Source organism: Bos mutus, chromosome 6, assembly GCF_027580195.1.
Source record: "Bos mutus isolate GX-2022 chromosome 6, NWIPB_WYAK_1.1, whole genome shotgun sequence".
Taxonomy (NCBI): Eukaryota; Metazoa; Chordata; class Mammalia; order Artiodactyla; family Bovidae; genus Bos; species Bos mutus.
Genome location: NC_091622.1, coordinates 106,088,726 through 106,110,430, shown reverse-complemented (window position 1 = coordinate 106,110,430; position 21,705 = coordinate 106,088,726). Strand labels below are relative to the sequence as shown.

Genomic DNA, 21,705 nt, shown 5'->3' with positions numbered 1-21,705 from the left:
GAGGTGTCAGCCAGGAGGCAGAGTCTGATGGAAATAAAGAGGCTCATTGGGAGGGTCAGACGGCTCCATTCAACACAGCTCGCTAGTGGGTATTTCACAGTCACTTCTGAATATTCATTGAAAGGACTGATGATGAAGCTGAAGATCCAGTACTTTGGCCACCTGATGCGAAGAACTGACTCTTTAGATAATATCCTGATGATGGGAAATTGAAGGCAGGAGGAGAAGGGGACAACAGAGGATGAGATGATTGGATGGCATCACCGACTCGCACATGAGGTTGAGCAAGCTCCAGGAGTTGGTGATGGATAGGGAAGCCTGGTGTGCCAAACCATGGGGTTCTAAAGAGTCAGACATGACTGAGTAACTGAACTGAACTGAAGCCCCAGAATGAACTCTAGATTTCTCTCTCTGCATGTGTGCGTGCTAAGTCACTTCAGTTGTGTCTGACTCTTTTTGACTCTATGGACTATGGCCCACCAAGCTCCTTTGTCCATGGTGTTCTCCAGGCAAGATCACTAGAAAGGGTTGCCATGCCCTTCTCCAGGGGATCTGCCCAACCCAGGGATCGAACCCGCAGCTCTTATGTCTCCTGCATTGGCAGGCATGTTCTTCACCACTATCACCACTTGGAAAGCCCAGGTTTCTCTCTACCCTCCCCCATACCTTCACTACTCCAATCTTCCTCATCATAGGAAAGACACCACCAGTTACTCAGTAAACCCAAATCTCAAGCCTAGGAGCTTCTCTTGAGTCCTCCTGATTCCCTAAGCCCCAACATGCATCCTCTCAGCAAATCCTATAGATTAACTTTTCAAACACATCCCTTATATCTTGTCCCTATCTCTACAGCTTCCATTCTAGACCAGGACATTTTTATGTCTCTAGTGGATAATTCCAATGGTTTTCTAATTGTTCCCTTGCTTTTGCTGCTTCTCCACTAAAATACATTACTGACACTTTGAGTAAAACCCACACTCCTTGTCCATGATTACAAAGATCTGTATCGTGGTCCCCGCCTATCTTTTTACCATTGTTTCTTATCGCTCAGATTGAAGGCAGAAGGAGAAGGGGACAACAGAGGATGAGATGGTTGGATGGCATCACTCACTCAATGGACATGAGTTTGAGCAAACTCTGAGGGTTAGTGATGGACAGGGAAGCCTGGTGTACTGCAGTCCATGGGGTCACAAGGAGTTGGACATGACTGAGCTACTGAACTGAGCTGACCACATATGACATCTGACAAACTATGGGCAGATTTCTATGTTTGTTTTTTTTTTTTTGCCTCAGACTTTTCATCTATTAATTGAGACCACAATATTACAGGTTTCACAGGTTTTTGAGATGATTAAATTGAAGAATGCAGGTAAGTGCCCAGAAAATTTCAGGGCAAGGAGGTTATACCCTCTCAATATTAGCTGTATTTTATTTGAGACAAAAATTAAGTGCTATTTGTGTAGGAAACAATTTTCAAAGAGAAACTAAGAATGCTCTATATATTTCAATTTATTTGGCAATAAACTCCATTTAGGATTTGTCTGTTTTATTCACTACTATAGAACTGGAGTATCTGATACTCACTTGTGGTGATAATAGATGTGATAATAAATGCTCATTTGTTGCGAGTGAATGAATGAGTGGGTAGTAAAACAGAGTGATAAAGTGAATGAAAGTGAAAGTGAAGTCACTCAGTCATGTCTGACTCTTTGTGACCCCATGGACTGTAGCCTACCAGGCTCCTCTGTCCATGGGATTCTCCAGGCAAGAATACTGGAGTGGGTTGCCATTTCCTTCTTCAGGGGAGCTTCCTGACCCAGGGATCGAACCCGGGTCTCCTGCATTGGAGGCAGACGCTTTACCCTCTGAGCCACCAGGGAAGCTCAATGGAGTGATAAACAGTGTAACAAATAGAATGGAAAGGAGCTTTGTGATACAAACCAAACTAATGTGTTCCCTCAAGAGAAACTTATTGAGTGCTAGCTGCATGCTGATGATTGTTCTAGGTCCTGGGGAGACAGCCATGGAGAAAACAAATAAGGCTTTGTGAACTTACATTGAAAAAAAGCAATTCGGAAAGAAGGGATAAAACTGAAGTTTTACATCTGTGTCACCAGAGGCATCTCTGAGGTGATATTTAAATATAGTAATACCCTAACATACCAACAAGTTCCTTTCTGACAGCACATTCATAAGTCCAATTTGTTCATAAGTTTAGCAGTTAGCCTAGGTACCCAACTAACACAATCAGCTCTATAATACTGTACTGTAATACTATGCCAAAGCCTTTGACTATGTGGATCACAATAAACTGTGGAAAATTCTGAAAGAGATGGGAATACCAGACCAACTGACCTGCCTCTTGAGAAACCTATATGCAGGTCAAGAAGCAACAGTTAGAACTGGACATGGAACAACAGACTGGTTCCAAATAGGAAAAGGAGTACGTCAAGGCTGTATATTGTCACCCTGCTTATTTAACTTCTATGCAGAGTACATCATGAGAAACGCTGGGCTGGAAGAAGCACAAGCTGGAATCAAGATTGCCAGGAGAAATATCAATACCCTCAGATATGCAGATGACACCACCCTTATGGCAGAAAGTGAAGAGGAACTAAAAAACCTCTTGATGAAAGTGAAAGAGGAGAGTGAAAAAGTTGGCTTAAAGCTCAACATTCAGACAACGAAGATCATGGCATCTGGTCCCATCACTTCATGGCAAATAGATGGGGAAACAGTGTCAGACTTCATTTTTGGGGGCTCCAAAACCACTGCAGATGGTGATTGCAGCCGTGAAATTAAAAGACACTTATTCCTTGGAAGGAAAGTTATGACCAACCTAGATAGCATATTAAAAAGCAGAGATATTACTTTGCCAACAAAGGTCCATCTAGCGAAGGCTATGGTTTTTCCAGTGGTCATGTATGGATGTGAGAGTTGGACTGTGAAGAAAGCTGAGCATCCAAGAACTGATGCTTTTGAACTGTGGTGTTGGAGAAGACTCTTGAGAGTCCCTTGGACTGCAAGGAGATCCAACCAGTCCATTCTGAAGGAGATCAGCCCTGGGTGTTCTTTGGAAGGAATGATGCTAAAGCTGAAACTCCAGTACCATGTGAAGAGTTGACTCATTGGAAAAGACTCTGATTCTGGGGAGGATTGGGGGCAGAAGGAGAAGGGGACGACAGAGGATGAGATGGCTGGATGGCATCACCGACTTGATGGACGTGAGTCTAAGTGAACTCCAGGAGTTGGTGATGGACAGGGAGGCCTGGCGTGCTGCAGTTCATGGGGTCACAAAGAGTCGGACACGACTGAGCAACTGAACTGAATTGAATGATAATACATTTCACACAAATAATACATAAAAATCAAATAAACACAAAAAATAAAAGAGATTTTAAGTCTTATAGTACAATCCCTCAAAAGCACGGAAGTGCAATACAGCAGCTGGCACATGGCGGGTGGGATGGAGTGAACCAGCAAGAAGGAGGGTGAGGAGGTGGGAGATGATAGAGCTGAATGATCATCAGAAATAGGAGATGGAGGGCAGGTGACAGTTTCACTCACACCTGAGGTGGATGGCACAGGCTCTGGTTCCTTGCTGGAACAAGCTGCAGGTTCCCATCTTTGAAAGTTCGCAACTTGAGGGTTCCTGTGTCAGGAACTTACTGTACCTGTAGGATGTGAGGAACCCAACTTTACAGGTATCTGGAGAGCACTGTTCCTGCCAGAGAGGAAGCACATGCAAAGTCCTGAGATCCAAGCGCACAGACAGGAGTCTGCTACTTCGGATATTGGAGCAAGGGCTGAAGCCGAACCTTCAATACACTGGCCACCTGATGTGAAGAGCCGACTCTTTGGAAAACACTCTGATGTTGAAAAAGATTGAGGTCAAGAGGAGAAAGGGGCAACAGAGCATGAGATGATTGGATGGCATTACTGACTCGATGGACATGAGTTTGAGCAAGCTCTGCAAGTTGGTGATACACAGGGAAGCCTGGTATTCTGCAGCCCGTGGGATCACAAAGAGTTGGACAACACTAAGTTACTGAACAATAACCACCACAATGCAGTATAGGAAATAGAGCCGAGAGGTCAGTGTGGACAGAGAATGCAGAACCACCAGGACCATAGTAAGGACTTTGGCTCCTATTGCAGGCAAGCAGGAAATCCTTGGATGGGTAACTAGTGGGGGTATAGAATCTGGCTGCCTTTAGCAGGCACACCCTGGGTTCTCTTCTGAGAACCAATGGAAGGGATAGAAGGGTGGAAGCAGAGACACCGATTAGAAAGGTTTGGACCAGGATAAGAGCAAGGACAGTGGCAAAAAGTGGTCATGTTTAGAATTGTCTGGCAGATGGGATGTGATTTTAAGAGAAAGAGATAAGGTCGAATTCCAGGGTAAAAAGTCACATTTAATTTGCAGCTCTTTTTTTTTTTTTTTAATTGAAGTAGAGTTAATTTACAATGCTGTGTTAGTTTCAAGTGTACAACAGTGATTCAATTATATATATGTTTTTATATATATATATATATATGTATATATACACACACGTATATTTTTCAGATTCTTTTCCATTATAGGTTATTGCAAGATATTGAATATAGTTCCTTGTTCTAAACGGTGGGTATATTTATTTTATATATGTGCACTCTGTCACTCAGTCATGTCCAACTCTTTGCAAGCCCCATGATTGTAGCCTTCCAGGCTCCTCTGCCAATGGGATTTTCCAGGCAAGAATACTGGAGTAGATTGCCATTCCCTTTTCCAGCGGATCTTCATGACCCAGAGGTTGAACCCATGTCTCCTGCATCTCCTGCATTGCAGGCGAATTCTTTACCACTGAGCCACCTGGAAGCCCATTTTATATACAGTAGTATATATATGTTAATCCAAAACTCATAAATTATTTCTCCTTACCACTCCTGATATTTCCTTTGGTAACCATAAGTTTATTTTCTGTCTGTTAGTCTATGTCTGTTTTGTAAATAAGTTCATTTGTATCATTTTTTAGATTCCAAATATAAGCGGTATCACATGATATTTATCTTTCTCTGTCTGACTTCCTTCACTTAATATGATAATCTCTAGGTCCCTACATAAGCTCTCATTTGGTGATGTAGACATATTTACTTTTCCTTTCAAAGATGTTAGCTTTTGATTTTACTTGCTATAAAACCGTTGTAAACTAAATTCCTCAATCGAGAATCAGAATGAATATAACATGACTCCAAGTGATCTGAGTCTAGCGTGTCTGGACAGGATGGCAGTTATTTCTCAAACATTTTATTCCTTGCAACATCTTTCCCATGAAATTTTAATGAATGTTATGAAAAATAGTCAAATAAGTTTGCTAGAGACAAAGATAAATAATATATTTGCAACCAGATTGATCAGAACCTCTAATATATTCCAGTGTGCTATGAGTCTTCAAGGTCACAGTATCACAAGAATGTTCCACACGGAACTGTGACTTCCTCCAGGTCCATATGCTGAAGTCCTAAGCTTCAATTTCTTTAAGTGTGACTATATTTGGAAAAAAGGTGATTAAGTTAAAACAAGGTCTCATGGGTGAGTCCTAATCCAATTTTGCTAGTGTGCCTATAAGAAGAGTAGATTAGGACCTAGACACACACAGAATAAAGACCATTTGAGTATGGGGGAGGAACCACCCACTGATAAACCGAGGAGACAGGCCACAGAAGGAAACAACCTGCCCATGCCAGCTCGCAGACGTCCGGTTTCCAGGACTGAGAGCACGCATCCTTCTTGTTGAAGCAGCTCAGTCTGCAGTATTCAGCTATGCAGCTATAGGAAACTACTAATAATACACAGAATACTTGGCCTTTCATGGGCTTCCTAGGTGGTGCTAGTGATAAAGAACCCACCTGCCAATGCAGGAGAGCATGAGATGAGGGTTCAATCCCTGGGTTGGGAAGATCCCCTGGAGGAGGGCATGGCAACCCACTCCAGTGTTCTTGCCCGGAGAATCCCAGGGACAGAGGAGCATGGCAGGCTACAGCCCATAGGGTCACAAAGAGTCAGATACGACTGAACAACTAACACACACCTAGTCTATGTCCAGGAGTGGGATTGTCGATCATATGGTAGCTCTAGTTTTAATTTTATAAGGAACTTCCACACTGTTTTCCATAGTGCCTGCACCGATACACACTATTATATAAAATAGATGATTAATAAGAACTTAATGTACAGCAGGGCTTCCCAGGTGGCTCAGTGGTAAAAGAATTTGCCTGCCAATGTAGGAGACTCAAGTTTGATCCCTGGGTTGGGAAGATCCCCTGGAGGAGGAAGGACAAACCACTCCAGTATATTCCTGGAGCATCCCATGGACAGAGGAGCCTGTCAGGTTATGGTCCATGGGGTCACCAAGAATAGGACATGACTGAGTGACTGAGCATGCACGTATTCTTGTATAGCACAGAGCACTCCATTCAATACTCCATAATGACATATATGGGAATAGAATCTAAAATAGAGTGGATATGTGTATATGTACAACTGATTTACTTTGCTGTATGGCAGAAACTAACACAACATTGTAAATCAACTATACTACAATAAAAATTAATTTTTAAAAAAAATAAAAAAGAAGTTATCAGTCATTTCTACCACGCAACTCAGCTGATTCACTACCTGTGAAGGGTTTCCCATAATTTACCAAGATAAGAAATTAAATACTCTTCCTAAAGATATTTCTTTTCTGTTCTTTTTTTTTTTTAGTGGCATTGGCTGCAGAGATAATTAATTTCTTCCCTGTAGACTTGTCCTCAACTCCTGATGAGGTGCTATGAAAAGAAATCTCATGTCCCATACCAGCACTTTCAGATGGCATCATTAACTACCAGACTAATCACAGAATGGATCACAAGATAAAAAGGAATACAGAACCAGCAGGGGATTTCTAGGAAAGAATGGACATTAAAAATTGCATGTACTGAATTCTTTTAAAGGAAACCCAAATGTGGAGACATAAAAGTGGAAAGATAGCTCAACTAATTTTAAAATGATGCTAATTTTGAGAATCCTTTCCCCTGAGCATACATTATTTAGTCATATGTTTAGTTCAGTTCTGTCACTCAGTCTTGTCTGACTCTTTGGGACCCCATGAATTGCAGCACGCCAGGCCTCCCTGTCCATCACCAACTCCTGGAGTTCACCCAAACTCATGTCTATCGAGTCAGTGATGCCATCCAGCCATCTCATCCTCTGCCGTCCCCTTCTCCTCCTGCTTCCATTCCCTCCAAGCATCAGGGTCTTTTCCAATGAGTCAACTCTTTGCATGAGGTGGCCAAAGTATTGGAGTTTCAGCCTCAGCATCAGTCCTTCCAATGAACACCCAGGACTGGTTTCCTTTAGGATGAACTGGTTGGATATCCTTGCAGTCCAAGGGACTCTCAAGAGTCTTCTCCAACACCACAGTTCAAAAGCATCAATTCTTGGATGCTCAGCTTTCTTCACAGTCCAACTCTCACATCCATACATGACCACTGGAAAAACCATAGCCTTCACTAGACGGACCTTTGTTGGCAAAGTAATACATCTGCTGTTTAATATGCTATCTAGGTTGGTCATAACTTTCCTTCCAAGGAGTAAGTGTCTTTTAATTTCACGGCTGCAATCACCACCTGCAGTGATTTTGGAGCCCCCAAAAATAAAGTCTGACACTGTTTCCCCATCTATTTGCCATGAAGTGATGGGACCAGATGCCATGATCTTCGTTGTCTGAATGTTGAGCTTTAAGCCAACTTTTTCACTCTCCTCTTTCACTTTCATCAAGAGGTTTTTGAGTTCCTCTTCACTTTCTGCCATAAGGGTGGTTATCATCTGAATATCTGAGGTTATTGATATTTCTCCTGGCAATCTTGATTCCAGCTTGTGCTTCTTCCAGCCCAGTGTTTCTCATGATGTACTCTGCATAGAAGTTAAATAAGCAGGGTGACAATATACAGCCTTGATGTATTCCTTTTCCTATTTGGAACCAGTCTGTTGTTCCATGTCCAGATAGGATGCTGAAAGAGGAACTCCCCAGGTCAGTAGGTGCCCAATATGCTACAGGAGATCAATGGAGAAATAACTCCAGAGAGAATGAAGGGATGGAGCCAAAGCAAAAACAATACCCAGCTGTGGATGGGACTGGTGATAGAAGCAAGGTCCAATGCTGTAAAGAGCAATATTGCATAGGAACTTGGAATGTTAGGTCCATGAATCAAGGCAAATTGGATGTGGTCAAAGAGGAGATGGCAAGAGTAAACATCAACATTCTAGAAATTAGTGAACTAAAATGGACTAGAATGAGTGAATTTAACTCAGATGACCATTATATCTACTACAGTGGGCAGGAATCCCTTAGAAGAAATGGAGTAGCCATCATGGTCAACAAAAGAGTCCAAAATGCAGTACTTGGATGCAATCTCAAAAATGACAGAATGATCTTTATTCATTTCCAAGGCAAACCACTCAATATTACGGTAATCCAAGCCTATGCCCCAACCAGTAATGCTGAAGAAGCTGAAGTTGAATGGTTCTGTGAAGACCTACAAGACCTTTTAGAACTAACACTCAAAGAAGATGTCCTTTTCATTATAGTCATATGTAGATGGTAAGAAATTGGGTTTTGATGCCTCATACCGTGCATTCTTGTGTATACAAGTATTACATCTCTTTCCCATCCCTAGTCTCCTGTCCTTATGAAAGGTTTCACAACCAGCATCAATCTTCTGCCCTTCTGAGCCAAATGTAGGACTTACCTTTGTTATGTTCTGCAGTGGTCTAATTACCCTATAGTGTTCTAAACATTCATTCCATACTTCTTGTAATAACTCAGGTGTCTTTGAAACTCCAGGGAGAGCTCAGAAATAAACTCTGCTCTGTCTTCTGTAATAGAGGAAAGACAGTATCTTCCATGAAGCATCCTTATGAAAGTTGGAGGGAGTGTGTGAAAAACCATAATAGTATCAATAAATGCTACCTGTTTTTTTCCTGCTAGACAAACATCAAGACTTATTTTAATCTCATTCTAACCCTTGCTTCTCAGCTTATAGATGTGTGAATAGAACCTTAAAAAGTATCTCATTTTAGTACTCCATATAAAGGGGGAAGGGGTAGCAGATAGATCAGGGTTTTATAATACCACTTACTACCCTTGTACGAATTTTCCCTTTCTGATGAGCCTTAGAGAAATTCTCAGGTTTTTTGTTGTTGTTGTTGTTCTTTTTTGTAGGATAGTTTTGAAAATTAAATGATAGAACTCAGCTGGTAAAGAATCTGTCTGCAATGCAGGAGACCCCTGTTCGATTCCTGGGTCAGTAAGATCCCCTGGAGAAGGGATAGGATATCCACTCCAGTATTCAGGCCTAGAGAAATCCATGGACAGAGGAGCCTGGCAGGCTATAGTCCAGAGACTGTAGGGGTCTCAAAGAGTCAGACATGCCTGAGCAATTTCCCTTTCATTACCTCCTACCGCTTATTCTTTGCTTTCCTTGTGGCTCAGCTGGTAAAGAATCCACCTGCAGTGCGGGAGACCTGGGTTTGACCCTTGGGTTGGGAAAATTCTGGAGAAGGGAAAGGCTACCCACTCATGTACTGGCCTGGAGAATTCCATGGACTGTATCAGTTCAGTTCAGTTGCTCAGTCGTGTCCGACTCTTGGTGACCCCATGAACTGCAGCACGCCAGGCCTCCCTGTCCATCACCAACTCCCTGAGTTCACTCAGACTCACACCCATAGAGTTGGTGATGCCATCCAGCCACCTCATCCTCTGTAGATGGACTATATAGGGGGTTGCAAATAGTCAGACATGACTGAGTGACTTTCACTTTCACTTTTCACAAACATATATGGCTATGTGGTACCTGGCATATTGTAGATACTTAATAATTATTAGATAAGAAAAATAGAAGTCTAGAAGGTAAAATAAATAAAATATTGATATTAGAAGTATGACTGTTGTGTGTTCTAGAACTTGGTGGCTTGTAAGAGGAGGAAAGAGAGATGAATGTGTGAGTGTGAAAGAATTTACTCTAATGGTCTGAGCCAGTCATTCAAAAGCACAGGTGATAAAAGGCCCCTTGAAGTGAGTCTGAAGTTGGGGAGTGGGCAATCTCGAGGGACTGAGCCCTCAATCTGTGTGATCTGATGTCCTGATGCTAACTCCAGGTAGATGGCCTCAGAAGTGAGGTAAATTGCAGTTAAAGTCCAGATAAGATCTGGAGGGCTGCAGAATTGCTTGGTGCTGTGTTCGAAGGGAAATGCTGAGTAGTGCAATAGTAGCAAAAGAGAAGCACAGGCATCTTTCTTTTCCACACAATGTTCAGTGTTTAATCCAGGCAAGAATATTGGAGTGGTTTGCCATTCCCTTCTCAAGGGGGTATTCCCGACCCAGGAATTTAACTCAGGTCTCCTGATTGTAGGCAGGTTCTTTACCATCTGACCCACCAGGGAAGCCCACATATGTGGAGATCTTTTTGGTTCATGAGTGATTCCCTTCAGTAGCTATTTTGAAGCTATCAAAGGCAAGCTCTCTCAAGTCTTCAGAGGATCGTATTAGCATCATACAAAGACTGACAAAAATAAAGCTAGAAAATCCTACAGAGATGTCTTCTTTTGGAACAAATTGTGAGATTTTAGTGGCTCTAAGAAGCACTACAATTTCCATCAACTTATATGGTATATGGATACACTGAGAGGGTTTTGATGAAGAGGCTGCAAAGACATCTCTTTGTGAAGAAAGGAAAAGATTGATGATGAAGCCTATGCCTTGGGAAAGATCTTTAATCTTAATGAAACTGGTCTCTTTTAGATGCAGATACCCTTGAGTATTGACATTTTAGAGGCGAGAATATGAGCCCCAGGGTATGAAACTTTGGGGATCCAAGAACACCACCCTTGGTGCAAATGCCACTAGAAATGTAACTGGACATCTCTTCTAGATAGGATTGCTATTGTTTTAGCTGATGCTCTATATTTTGACATCCTTAGAATTTGAATAGTTTACCAATCTTAATTTTCTCACAAATCTGTTAGGCTTTTTTGGTAATACATTTAACATTATAGCAGAAATGTGTATACTTAGAACAGTGGGGAGAGATGCCAAAAGAAACTGTTAAAATGCGTGAACTCATTGCCTTTGCAGTGCAGCAGTTGAGGGAATTATGAGAGCAGGGGCGTCCTTTTTTCTTTATAAGCCTACTGTATCTAACATTGATAAAATTTTTAATAATTGGCAATGAAAAGATTTAAGCAAATTGATAGTCTAAAGCACTATAACAGATTAGTTTTATGTTAAACAAGTTATAAAGTTTCCCGGGTGCCTCAGACAGTAAAGAATCTGACTGCAATGTGGGATACACAGGTTTGATCCCTGGGTTGATAAAAATCCCCTGGAGAAGGAAATGGCAACCCACTCCAGTATTCTTGCCTGGAAAATCCCATGGACAGAGGAGCCAGTATATCACATTAGATAAACTCACATTCTCTTATTATATATCACTCAGAAATACCGAGTACATTTTAAGAAGCAGCCTTTGAACATGTAGTTGCTTACTTAAGAAAGCAAACCGGAGGCTAAAAGTAGATGAGGAATTAAAAATCAAGGTGGCAGGTGAGAGCTCCTGAGGGAGGTGAAGAGGTACTCAGTGGTCTCAGTAAGTGGAGACATTGAGATCAGACCCACACATAAAGCCCAGACACTCAACTGGCTCTATCCACAATTATCTATATCTATATCATCTGTATCTATATACCATTGGGCTTCCCTGTTGGCTCAGCAGTAAAGAATCCACCTGTAAAGCAGGAGACAAGGGAGACTTGGGTTTGATCCATGGACCACAAAGATCCCCTGGAGGAGGAAACAGCAACTCACTCCAGTATTCTTGCCTGGAAAATCCCATTGTCAGAGGAGTCTGGCGGGCTACAGTCCATAGGGTCACAGAGTCAAACATGACTGAGTGCACACACACACACATCTATGTCTATATCTATTTCTATTCTTCTCAACACAGGGTATTTACAAAGCTTGTCTGTCTGAAAGAAAACTAGGGCATGAGAAAGAAATCTCCTGGAATGTTATTACTACAGCTCTCATTCAACTTTGAGGGTTACACTCATACTATCCCCATAAGCTGGTAAATTAAACTATTAATAAAATGTGGTCCTGGGCTGGTGACATCCTTGGGTACTTGGATGAAGCAAACACAAGCACATCCTTGACTGGACCACTCAAGAGATCCACTTAAAAACCCAGCTGAATATGAGCTCACAGACCACAACGAAAACCCACAATGAAACAATCCAATATTTAGTCATTCAACATCTATTTCTCAAGACCGGCTGTGTGCCAGGCATTGATCTAGGCACTGGGGATACAGCAAGAAAAAAAAAAAATTCTCCCAAAGAAATCCTCATTCAAGTGAAGCAAACAGACAAAGTGAAAACCCACCAAAGCCCCCAGCACAATTCAGTTTCCCAAAATTCAAAAAGTAGAACAATTGAGTAGCCTCTAGAATGCAAACATTGCTAAGTTAATACGGCTAAAATTAGGAGAACAACAGGGTCGTGTAATAAAATAACTAAACAGAAACCAAAATGAAAAATACAGTCACTAAGGAAAAACAAAACAAAACAAAGACAAAACAACAACAAAAAAACCTCAACCCTCGGCTTGAACAGCTGATTTCATACAGCTGAAGAATTAGTGAATTGACAGATAAGTATGAAAAAGCTTACTGAGAGTGCAGTAAAGACAAAAATATGTGAAAACTAAGAAAGTTTGAAATTCAGAAAAGATAAGGAAAAGGTTCAACTACAGTAGAAATAATGAGAAAGAGACAATGTGAAAGAATTGATGGGGTGTTGATTGTTTTTCAGAATTTATGAAGGTCCATGTTAGGAATAAGCTCTGACATTTCTTCTCTGAGCTGATAAGTCTACAGCATTCTGTGCATTCGAATACCATTACAATTTTTATTTTCTATTATAATTTTCTGTTTATAATCACTTCAATTCCTCCTCCCTCCCTCCCTTCTTCCTTCCTTCCTTCCCATGTTCCTTGAATACCTCACACTCCTGGGCACTATGGGGAAAGCAGTGCTGAGCTCTGAAGGATTTTTTCTTCCAGTGGAGAAGGGTAGCCATGTATATTAGTAAGTACTGGAGAGGAAAGCTGATGAAAGGATTGGTTCTTGGAGTCACGCAGTTCAGTTCAGTTCATTGCTCAGTCGTGTCTGACTGAAACCCCATGGACTGCAGCACGCCAGGCCTCCCTGTCCATCACCAACTCCCAGGATCTTGCTCAAACTCATGTCCATCGAGTCAATGATGCCATTGAACAGTCTCATCCTTTGCTGTCCCCTTCTCCTCCTGCATGATCTGGAGTCATGCAGATCTAAGTTCAAATCCTGATGTTTGTAAGGACACTGTGTTTTGGGGCTAGTGGACTTCCATTTCCTCATCATGAAGCTAGGATAATAAAGTCTTATCAGTGTTCATGAGGGTTCAGGTGGGAGGCAGAAACCACACTAGTGAACTGAACAGAGAAAAGTTAATACAAAATTATTGTTATTCTTTTTTAGAATCAAGGTGCTGTTACTTAATTGTTCTGTTAAGCCATACATGTACTTACAAAGGGCTTCGAGGTGCTCAGTGGTAAAGAATTTGCCTGCCGATGCAGGAAGAGTACATGGCAACCAGTACTCTCCAGTATCCTTGCCTGGAGAATCCCCATGGTCAGAGGAGCCTGGCAGGCTACAGTCCACAGGGTCGAAAAACAGTCGGACATGACTGAGCATGCATGCAATACTTACAAAAGTGAGCAAGACTAAACCATTTGCTAATTGCACATTACTTCCCTTAGAGATAAATTTTAACGAATTTAAAATAAAACAGATTAAATGACACTGTTTGGTGTGTTTTTCCCAACAAAATTTATGTATATTCAACTTTTAATCACTTCACTTACAGAGGCTAGTGACCAAATAGTTACAAAATGATGTTCTGAGATAGTCTTTATAATAATTTTCAAATAAACTTGATTTTTCACAACTGTTTGAAATATACAGAGAAATTGTAAACAGAGAACCAAGTGTTCCAGTATACCCTACACATCACGCAATTCCCCTGCAATCAACATCTTACCTAGGAGAACACGTTTGTTACAATTAAGAGAAGAGTACTGATACATCATTATTATTGACTAAGCACCACCTTTTATTCAGGTTTTCTTACTTTTTAATCTAATGTCTTTTTCTGTTCCAGGATCCTCTTCAGGACATGACATTACATTTAGCTATCATGTCTCCTTAGACTCCTCTGCTCTGCGACAATTTCTCAGATTTTTCTTGTTTTTGTTGACTTTCACAGTTTTGAAGCACACTGGTCAGGTATTTTGTGGAATATCTGCCAGTTGTAATTGATCTGGTATTGTTATCATGATTATACTGGTGTTATTCATTTGAGAAAGAAGTTCACAGAGGTAGAGTGTCATTGTCATTATATAAATTCTATATATTTACTATAAAAATAAAATATATATTTTAGTTATTTTACTCTATTTCTTATTTTCCTAAATTTCTTAGTTTCATTGAGTGATTTATCTATAATTATTTATTAATTGATATAATTAATTTATTCAGTTCAGTTCAGGTCATCTCAGTTGCTCACTCATGCCCGACTCTTTGCAATCCCATGGACTGCAGCATGCTAGGCTTCCCTGTCCGTCACCAACTCCCAGAGATTCCCAGAGCTTACTCACACTCATGTCCATCGAGTCAGTGATGCCATTCAACCATCTTATTCTCTGTTGTCTCCTTCTCTTCTTGCCTTTGGTCTTTCCCAGCATCGGGTCTTTTCTAAGGAGTTAGTTCTTCCCATCAAGTGGCCAAAGTATTGGAGCTTCAGCCTCAGTCTTTCCAATTCAGGACTGATTTCCTTTAGGACTGACTGGCTGGATCCCCTTGCAGTTCAAGGGACTATCAAGAATTTTCTGCAACACAAGAGTTCAAAAGCATCAATTCTTAGGTGCTCAGCTTTCTTTATGGTCCAACTCTCACATCCATACATGACTTCTGGAAAAACCATAGCTTTAACTGAATTCAGTTATCATTGTTTTAAATTATTTCATCCATTTATACTGAAATAGGGCATGAATTTAACTCTAAATGCAACTTTAATTACATCTTAATGATATACTTTATTGTCTTTTTTCACATTAATAATGCTAATGTAAAAAATTATTGACTAGCTATAAAGCAAGTGAAATGCAAAAAGGAAAACACTGAATTATCAAGGTGGAGGAACAGAATGAAGAGATTGAAATTATGTAATGTGACATGTTGAAGTTACGTTAAGCTTGCAGGAGGGCTGTTGTAGAATGAAAGCAAGCGCCTTGGTTCCTGTGGAAGGGGTGGGGCTTTTCCAGTGGTTCAGTGGTAAAGAATCTGCCTGCAATGCAGAGGACACAGGTTTGATCCCTGATTCAGGAAGATCCCCTGGAGAAAGAAATGGCAACCCACTCCAGTATTCTTGCCAGGAAAATCCCATAGACAGAGGAGCCTGGGAGACTGTGGTTCATAAGGTCGCAAAGAATCAGACACATGCATGGAAGGGGCACTATCTGCAGCCAGCATCTTTGGAGCTCAGGGGAGGATCTGCATATCTAATACCCAGGCTTATTTCTATGTGTGTGTTAGGTGGAGGAATGTGGGGAGGAGGCAAGGGAGAGGCTTTTACTAGTGTCAGAAAACTACAAACTGGAAAACAAAGAGCCAGCTGCTGCTATAACAGACTACTGGAACAAAGGAATGCTATCAAAGCGAAGAACGTGTGTGAGGCTGACACTGACCAGAACAGGAAACCCATGGAGAGTTCATCTCTCCCTTCATCTCCCCATCTGTTTATCACCTCCCATTAGTAAAATGGGAATGTGGCTTGCAGAGTCCCAGCCCCATTGTCCAGACCATGAACCAATTGGAAGTTGAAAGACACCAGCTTAATCATTAACCCAATTAGGCCCTTGGGCTAATCCAGCATCCAAAGGCAAAACCAATACAATATTGTAAAGTAATTAGCCTCCAATTAAAATAAATAAATTTAAATTTAAATTAAAAAAAATAAAAACAAAGACACATATATACACATGTGTATTGGAGGCAAAAGGAGAAGGAAGCCGCAGAGGATGAGACGATTACATAACATCACTAACTCCATGGACATGAGTTTGAGCAAACTCTGGGAGACAGTGACATACAGGGAGCCTGGTGTGCTGCAATCTATGGGGGTCGAAAAGAGTCGGACATGAGTGACTGAACAGGAACAACAAATAATGTACAAGACAACAGAAACAGCATTGCAGTTCTGCTAACCAGATGGTATTCTTTTTCATACAAAGACCTTCCCCCTTGCTACCCTAAATGAGGAAACAGGAAGTCCTCCCATATCTAGGGAGTGGTCACAGCTGTTCCTTTTGGACTATGTTATTTACGTCACAAATTTAGTCATGTCCTCACCTAAATATTTTGTTACCTGAAGAGTCAGTTGTGTAATAAGGTCGGTTAACAAATAAAATAATAAATTATGTAAAGTTTAAAAATAAAATAAAATTAAAAAAAACAAATAAAATAATAAATCTAACCTCCAGTAAAATATATATAAAGTAATAAGGTAAAAGAGGAGAGTGAAGAAAAATTAAGTTAATATCTATATGCATTTGTGTGTATATACACTCTTAAACTTGTATACACAGTGTCATGTACATACATGAGGAAAGAATAAATACACTTAACTTCTAAAACCCTTGTTTCTTTAACTGGTCACAGAGTCATAGTTAATATTTATAACCAACTTTTTTTTTCCCCATTACAAATTCTGAGTTTCCCTTGACTTTAGCCAAGCAGCAATTTTTAATCTTGTAGAGTGACTGAAACCTTCAGTCCTGAAGGATCTCAATCTTCAGTATCCTGCCCTTTTTTATTTATTATTATTATTTTTTGCTTCCTACAGTTTTCCACTAACTTTTTACTACTGGACATGGAAGTATGAAGGGGAGCCCCCAAGAATGCCCCCTGGTTCTAGACATAGCCTCTCTAACCCTTACAAATTGAGATCAGTCATTCTAGGGTACAGGTTAATGCCTGGCTTTTCCTAACCTACCTCAGTGGAACACAGTAAGGACCAGTGTATGGATGACCTTGTGCACCAAGCCTCAGGTAGGTAGTTAGGTCTCTGAACCTTAAGTTCCTTCCTTTAAGTTTTCCTTCAGACAATATTCATTTCCTTTACTGATTTTTGGGGAGGACCTTTTGGAAGAAATTTCCAATACTATCCCTTTCTTGCCTGAGTTCTGAACTGTTTGAGAAATATTAATTTTAAAAATGGAGATGAGTTGATCACTTCTATTAACTATCAAAGCCAACTTAAAGTATGCAATTCTAAGGAGTCAGTCTCACCTGTGATTGAGTGCCAGGAAAGGGTGGAAGTTTTAGCTCCATCAGTCCCTGAAGCACAGGGGAGTGAGTCCCTGGACCAAGTAGGATTTGCAGCTTAAGGAGCAGAATGGATCAAGTACTTCCATGGGCAGCTGGTTCCCAAGAGAAAAGCAGATGTTAGAGCCAGACATGGCCACCAGTTCTTCCCAAATTCACCAGCTGGGCATTCTAGTCCACTATCCCTTCCCCTCACCCCCTGGAGAACTGGGAAAGGAAAGGCTGGAGCCAATGGTAGTATTTACTCAGGAGGAAAAAACACTCTACAGGGATACTGATGCCGGGGCCCAACTTTCCACCCTCTGGTAGTTATTAACAAATTTGTTGGGATGAAGCTTCCCAGGTGGCTCAGATGGTAAAGAATCTGGCTGCAGTGCAGGAGAGCCAGGTTTGATCCCTGGGTCAGAAAGATCCCCTGGAGGGGGGCATGGCTGCCCACTCCACTATTCTTGCCTGGAGAATTCTATGGACAGAGGGTCCTGGCGGGCTACTGTCCATGGAGCCACAAAGGGCTGGACACAGCTCAGGGACTAACACAACACAACAACAGGGTTAGGATTGGCCAGACCTGTTCACCCTCCTGAAGTTGGAAGAGTTAATGCAGAGCATCTAACTCATCAGTAAGACATAGCTAGTCTGCCTTATTGAGGAGATAAATGTGAATCCTACAGAAGGGTAAAGCTGCCAAGTCTGGGGTACTCCAGAGGCTGGAATTCTACCAAATGGGAGTTGTAGTGCCTTTCATCGCTGGTTTATCCAAGGTCAGACGAATTGTCTGTTCAAGACTGTTTTTCTGAAAACTTCATACATTATGCACACAGCATTCTTTTGGGATAGAATTCAGCTCTGGAGAGGGTTAAGACAAAACATAGAGTCAATTACATTTGTAGTCATTTGATAGGAAAAATATTCAGAGACTCCTTTATGTGTCAATACCCAGAAAGAGTTTGGATACTTCAAATGGTAGGAAGAAAACAAACAAATTATCTTGATGCTCTTTCTTCAAATCTTTAAATCCCTGTATTTTTGCCAGGTGTAACAGTGCTTTTTATCTCAGCAATGAATACACAATGGTACCACTTCCGAGACATCCTAGACCAAAGGCAGTTATCTCCCCAGCTATCCACTTCTGCACACCTTCTCTCTTTCTCAAATTTCCCCTCCCTTCCACTCAAATGTGGCCCATCGTGTCTTCCCAGGGCACCGAGATTGGAGAAACTGGCTCCTTTTCACACAGCCTGAGGGCCTGTTTTCAGTAACAATTGTGCTGTGTCCTCTGAAGGAGGCTATCTGCTCACCTTGTTGATGTGAGTCTCATTACCTGTTGAGATTTCTAAGCTGGATCTGTTATTGGATTATATTCCGCACCTTTTGATTTTTCAGCTCAGGTCCTGTTGGTGCCAGGATCTCCTTCTGGGTCTGGGAGATCGTTTCACAGGCTCTCCAGGGCCCTCAGGAGATATTTAATCAGGGTCCTGGTTGCCTGGCTGTTGTTCCTCTTCTGCCTCATCAACAGTCAACTCACCCCTCAGCAGCCCCACATGGTGGATGAGCTGCAAATTACAGAATGTTGACACCGTTTCCCAATTATCCTCTGTTTTACAAGTAATGTAGAGGGTGAAATAATGAAAGGGCCAGAGTAAGCTCAGGTTACTAAAAACTCTGCTAAATAGGCTCATTATCTGCAACCCAAATTAACTTGGCCATAGACCATATGTTGCCAGGTTAGTGAGCAACTCAAACGGCTTCACCTAACTGGCCTGGACTCAGTACCCTCATTGAAATAAGAAATGCAAGATAACTGCTAATCCTCCAATGCCTTTATTTAGCCTTGCAAATCCCACGATGGCCTTTTCTTCCCCAAACTGAGGAAATGTGTTGTGACATAAGTAAATCACTGCTCATTATCTCCAGAACAAACCCACATAAGGCCAGTTTGTCAGAAAAGAAGATTAACTGGGAAAAGACCAAGAAGAGGATGCTAGGGGAGTGGCAATCTAGGGGGAGGGGATTTAGAGGTACAAGCAATGAGGTATAAAATATGCTATAAGGATATAATGTATAACATTGGGAATATAGTCAATATTTTATAGCTGTAATGGTGTATAACCTTTAAAGATCGTGAATCACTGTATGATTCACACCTATGAACTCACACCTATGTTTACCTATGTGAACACCTATGTCATACATAATATTGTAAGGCAACTATGTGCCTGTGTGGTCAGTCACATCCGATTCTTTGTGACATCATGTACTGTAGCCCTCCAGGCTCCTCTGTCCATGGGATTTTTCAGGCAAAAGTACTGGAGTGAATTGCCACTTTCTCTTCGAAGGGATCTTCCTGACCCAAGGATTGAACCCTTGTCTCTTCAGTTTCCTGTTTGGCAAGCTGTTTCTTTACCACTGAACCATCAGAGACGCTTCAAACAAAGAAAAACATGAGGGGATTAGCGTGTATTAGAAACCTGTTATAAGTCAGTCATTTTAGGTATTTTCTTGGGTTCTCTTTGAATCTCCACAGTCACTTAGAGAAGCAAAGGCTAACAATTATAATTATAGATGAGGAGAGGGACTGGCCGAAGTTAACCAAGAAGCTCAACGTTACCCAGCCTGGAAATGTGCAAAGTAGATTTCAGGTCCTTTCACCATCTACACACCTACACACAAATAGTAACTACGAGATGAGATATATGTTACTTATATGTCGTTAGTTTGACTATATGTTAGCTAGCTTGACTGTAGTAATATCTTAACCAGATGCAATTTTTATTTTAAAAAATAATGTAAAAATGTTACCCAGTCAAAGAGTTAGAAATCAAGCTCAGGCTGACCTGAAGTTCGTTGTTCTCCCACTCTAACACACATATGTACACAGACACACACACACAAGCGTGGTAGTTTTTAAGAGTGAGAATTCATTTTCTTTTTTATTTAATTTTTTATTTTATGTTGGAGTAGAGTTGATTTACAATGTTTTGTTAGTTTCAGGTGTACAGCAAGGTGACTCGGGTATACATATGTTTAACACATATTAAGGTTCTAAGATGTGCCAAACACTACAAGCCTTGGGAATATAGCTGTCTCCAAGTCTCTGCTTTCATGGAGCCTCCAATCCAGTAGGGAAGACCAATAATGATAATTATGGGAATAATCATGGAAATAAAGTGAAAGTCTTCTAGTTTTTGGCTTGACATGACTTGTAAGTTTTAAATACTCTCCTTATAACAATGGCAAAAATAAATAAATAAATAAGGCTAGACTCTTGAGAGTCCCTTGGAGAGCAAGGAGATAAAACCAGTCAATTTTAAAGGAAATCAACCTTGAATATTCATTGGAAGGACTTACTAAAGCTGAAACTCCAATACTTTGGCCACCTGATGTGAAGAACTGACTCATTGGAAAAGACCCTGATGCTGGACGCTGAGGGCAGGAGCAGAAGAGGGTGACAGAGGATGAGATGGTTGGATGGCATCATTGACTCAATGAGTTTGAGCAAACTTCAGGAGATAGTGAAGGACAAAGAAGTCTGACACGCTGCAGTTCATGGGGTCACAAAGAATTGGAGATGACTGAGCGACTGAACAACAACAAATCAAAGTCTACGCCTCTGCCTAGATCCATCAGATAATCAAGATAAAAGGACAAGCTGCCACACCAGAAACTGGAGAGAGAAGCACATATAGCGTCTCAGCTTTCCAGAGCAGAAGCTGCTACTATACCTTTGTAGGAACATGTGCTTAGTCATTCAGTCATGTCTGACTCTTTGCAACCCCATGGACTATAGCCCACCATGTAGCCCTTCTCTATCTATGGGGATTCTCCAGGCAAGAATGCTGGAGTGACTTGCCATGCCCTCCTCCAGGTGATCTTCTTAACCCAGGGATCAAACCCAGGTCTCCCATGTTGCAGGCAGGTTCTTTACCATCTGAGTCACCAGGGAAGCCCTGGTAGGAACATGGTAGACTGTAGTTGAGTAATTGTTAGACATTGAGTACACATCAGCTTAAGTCACAACATCCTTGGAGTTCAAGATTTTTATCTCCAGGAGAAGGGACCCACCCAGCTCTGGGCCCCTCTAGCTTTCCTTTCTCATCTGTGGGGAGAGGGGATACCAGAAGCACTTTTGAAGATGACAGCGCAGAGACAACAGGTTCTTGGAAGGACTGAATTAATTGTAGGACCACAGATCTTCCTCAACTTACA

The 21,705-nt window shown here is 41.3% G+C and overlaps 1 non-coding gene across 1 annotated transcript; it reads right to left on the bottom strand.

Annotated features, from left to right (window-relative positions):
- Positions 1-1,807: 1,807 nt before the first annotated feature.
- TRNAW-CCA (transfer RNA tryptophan (anticodon CCA)) lies at positions 1,808-1,880 on the bottom strand. The gene has a single exon. It is a non-coding gene; the product is annotated as a tRNA-Trp (tRNA).
- Between the last annotated feature and the right edge of the window lie 19,825 nt (positions 1,881-21,705).